The sequence below is a fragment of the Mus caroli genome, chromosome X (assembly GCF_900094665.2).
Source record: "Mus caroli chromosome X, CAROLI_EIJ_v1.1, whole genome shotgun sequence".
NCBI classification, from domain to species: Eukaryota; Metazoa; Chordata; class Mammalia; order Rodentia; family Muridae; genus Mus; species Mus caroli.
In genome coordinates, this window is record NC_034589.1 from 130,855,531 (window position 1) to 130,859,488 (window position 3,958).

At 49.0% G+C, this 3,958-nt stretch overlaps 1 protein-coding gene across 6 annotated transcripts in view; it reads right to left on the minus strand.

Annotated features, from left to right (window-relative positions):
- Acsl4 (acyl-CoA synthetase long chain family member 4) overlaps positions 1 to 3,319 on the minus strand; it is a 73,655-nt gene extending 70,336 nt beyond the window's left edge. For 3 of the 6 annotated variants that reach the window (XM_021152848.1, XM_021152849.2, XM_021152850.1), the window contains exon 1: positions 3,091 to 3,319. The gene's annotated coding sequence lies outside the window, so the exon portion shown is untranslated. The remainder of the gene's footprint in view (positions 1 to 3,090) is intronic. The other 3 variants (XM_029473008.1, XM_021152851.2, XM_029473007.1) reach the window with 1 other exon arrangement.
- Positions 3,320 to 3,958: the final 639 nt, after the last annotated feature.

A 3,958-nucleotide genomic window follows, 5' to 3' on the forward strand; every position in this document is an offset into this window, starting at 1 on the left:
TTATTGTTGTTTAAGACAGGGTCTAGGGCTGGTGAGATGGCTCAATGGGTAAGAGCACCCAACTGCTCTTCCGAAGGTCCGGAGTTCAAATCCCAGCAACCACATGGTGGCTCACAACCATCCATAACGAGATCTGGCGCCCTCTTCTGGAGTGTCTGAAGACAGCTACAGTGTACTTACATATAATAAATAAATAAATAAATCTTTTTAAAAAAAGAAAGACAGGGTCTATGTTGTCCTGGCTATTCTGGAACTTTCTACATAGACTGGGCTGGCTTTGTAGCACAAATCTGCCTGCTTCTGCCTCCCAAAAAGTGCTGAGCTTAAAAGCATGTACCACCATAACCAGCTAAATATTTTTATTTTATGTACATTGGTGTTTTAGTTACATGTTTGTCTGTGGATCACAGGCATGTCTGGTGCTCTCAGAGGCCAGAAGAGGGTGCTGAATCCCTTGAGACTGGGAGCTACAGAGGGAAGTGAGCCACCATGTGTGTGCTGAGAATTGAACCTTGTTCCTCTGAAGAGCAACCATTGCTCTTAACCTCTAAGCCATCGCTCCAGGCCCTCTGTATAGACTTTTAAAGTTACTAGCTAATTACAGTTTTAAGGCAGTATGTTCACACCCTTACAAGGTTCTAAAGGTCACGAGTATCTTCAACTCAGTGTGGTACCCATCCATACTAGTAGTAGAAATTAACCTAATATTTGTAAAACTCACTCCCTCTGATTTATGCATTTGAACAGTCGGAATGAATTTAAGAATTAATCATCTTGTTTTGGCTTTTGTTTTGTTTTTGAGACAATGGTTCTCCATGTTGGCTTTGGCTCTCCTGGAACTCACTGGGTAAAGTAGGCTAGCCTTTAATTTAGATATCTGACTCAAACTCAGAGATTTGCCAGCCTCTGCTCCCCATCTCTGCCTTAGCCTCCACCTCCTCTGCCTGGGCCCCACCTCCGCCTCAGTCCCCGGCCGCATTGGCCTTGGCCTTGGCCTCGGCCTCCACCTCCGCCTCCACCTTGGCCTAAGCCTATGCCTATACCTAAGCCTCCCAAGTGCTGGGATTAAAGTCCTGGACCACTACCCTAGCTAAGAACTAATTAATACTCTATTGATTAAAGCTAGTCTATGAAAACTTTGAGATGATACTCTAAACTGATATATGATATAACAAGATTCAGCCCCAGCCTTAATGTGAAGTGCACTAAAATACATGTCTTCATAAAAAAAATCTTAGTTTTTTAAAAACGGAAGCCAAAAGGAAGGGATTTATGGATCATCCTGCCAACCATACAGTCACTTAATTTATATATGTGAAAACTAAGAAAAGTGCCCTGTTCAAGGTGCATATAGCTAGTATAGCTGAGAGGCTGGAGTTGGAGCATCTCCAGAAGTCTGGATTCAGGTCTCTTGCCACCTATGTGGGCAAGATTTTGTTCTTCCTCCATCCATCAGATCTCTACCCAACACAGTAAAACTCTTTATATCTGATTGATGCCAAGGTCCTTTATCCCAATTTGCACATATATTGACAATATAATACCGGTTGCTCCATGGAAATGGCAAAGATCATAAATTTGAACAGAAGTCTACCATGTTTCCCACTTTTGCACACTCCGCTGAAAAGATGAGCTATGTTTGCAATTTAAGGGAAGAGGCCTTACATTTCAAATTTTGCTTGACCTGCTCAGTAGCAGCACTGTAATTGATCTCCACTTGGTGGTTTAGACATTAAGAATATTTGGTGCCGGGCGTGGTGGCGCACGCCTTTAATCCCAGCTCTCCGGAGGCGGAGGCAGGCGGATTTCTCTGAGTTCAAGGCCAGCCTGGTCTACAAAGTGAGTTCCAGGACAGCCAGGGCTATACAGAGAAACCCTGTCTTGAAAAACCAAAAAAAAAAAAAAAATTGGAAGCCTTGCTTACTGCAAGTACAAAAAGAAAAAAATAACACTAAAGTTACGAGTAAGTGCAGGAAATGGCTTTCTTGGGTTAACTATCTGTAAAAACGTGTCACTACGCATGAATTTACAGGTTCAAGAGACAAAATATGAGAAGGAACCTCGGTTATGCTTGAATCCAACTGCATGACAGCTGGGCATATTTCCACAGAAGAGGAAACTGAGTGGTTGATTAAAACCATGAACCAGTAAAGCAAACTGCTTACTTCTTCAACAAGGTTCATTTCCCCTTATTCCCATCCCTACCGTCGTTTCTACTGAGTGAGAATTGACGGGTATTTTTTAAGATGAAAAGTACGAATGAGCAAATTAATTTCAAAAGGATGGAAAAAAATGTCTTCGAAGGAGATGCTGGAGTAAAAGGAGAAATGACGTCGGATTTCAAATATGTAACCAGTTAGGCAATGAATCACATTCTCCTAGGTTTTTCTGTCTATAGACATCAGCTACAGATCTTTTCGGTACTCGAATGAGAGGAAGAGGAAGTGAATAAACCTAATATTAACTATACAGCACCTACTGATCGCAGAGATAAAGACGGGAAGATCACAGGGTACAAGCTGCAGCTACGATCCAGCTGTTTGCTAACATACGTAAAGGTATGGATGCTGAGAGAGTATCTATCGAAAGCGAAGGCACCCTCCCCAAATTCGAGAAAGCAGCTGTTTCTAGAACCAAAGACACCGCCGCCGCCGCCGCCACCACCACCCGCAGGCGCCCGGACCCTGTTACAGAGTGACAAGGGAGGGGACAAAATGGAGCTGAGGTCTAGGGGGGACCTAAAGGTCGTTTGGAGGTCTAGCAGGCACTTGGTGTGCTCAAGTCAACTGAGTCTTGGCAAAGCCCGGTACCCCCTGGAGGAAGAGTTCTCATGGCTCTCAGGGTACAGCGGGGGTACAGGGAAGAGCCAGGTGGGGTTCTGGAGGATCCCAGAGAGCATCAAAGGAGGAGATAGTGACGGTGGTTCTCTCCATGAGCCAGCGGCCGCGGCCGGAAAGCCGAGCGCCCCCCCACCCCCCAAACCCCGACCTCCAGCCGGCTCAGGTGAGGATCGCGGAGCCCGGCAGGAATCGGGGACTCTCCGGGGCAAGGGCGCAGCAGCCGCATCCTCCCCAGCCTAGGATCACTCACCGAAGGTGCTGCCTCGCTCGCCACGAGTCTGCCACTGGGTCCCGGCCTTAAGAGGAAGGAAGCTCCTGGAGAGGAGCTCGCGTGCCCGCTAGCTCTGGAGCTGCCTGGCAAGGAGGGGCGAGCCGCGGAGACCAGTGGAAAAAAAAAGAGAGAGAGGGAGAGAACCGCAGCGGCGCGCGCGCAACCCGGACAGCCAGCGGAGGCGGGGCCCGGCGCGAGCCCGGAAAAGACGAGCCCGGAGGGGCGGGCGGAGCGGGGGAGCACGGTGGTGTGGCTGAGCCCGCCGAATCGCAGGCGGCCTCTGGCTCGGCCCACCCACACGCCCGCCTCCGCTCACTAAGGACGTCACCGCCAAAGAGGCGGAGCCCGATCGGGCTTGCAGCTGCTGCAAAGGAGGAGGGCTGCTTCCGAAGGGTCGCAGGTCGCCTAAAGCCTCCCTTGAGCCCACAGCCACCATGCCGCTCCCGCAGTGCTGGGCAAAATAGCCCACGAGGACTTAGCGCCCAGTAGTCTAGAGCCGCAGAACTGGCCCACGCCCTAGCGGGCTACCCGGGACTCCACCCAGGATGAAAGTTCCCCCGGGGTCATCTTCCAGCTGCCCTTAGTTAGATACCTATCTTTGGACTGCCTCGTGCTTCCTATAGGAGAGAGATCTTAACCTTGTCAGCTAGCTTCTAGCTCCTGAAAACCAAAGCCTTCTATCCTTTTATCTGTTGCCTTGAGCTGTATTAAGATTCCCTGCTCACTCGGGCTCATGAAATGTTTCCTGAAGGCAGGGTTTTGCGCGCGTCACTCAGTTTGGGCAAAAGAGCCCACAACTGATAAGAAAAAGTGCAGTACTGTGAGATTCTATTGCTTCTGAGACTTC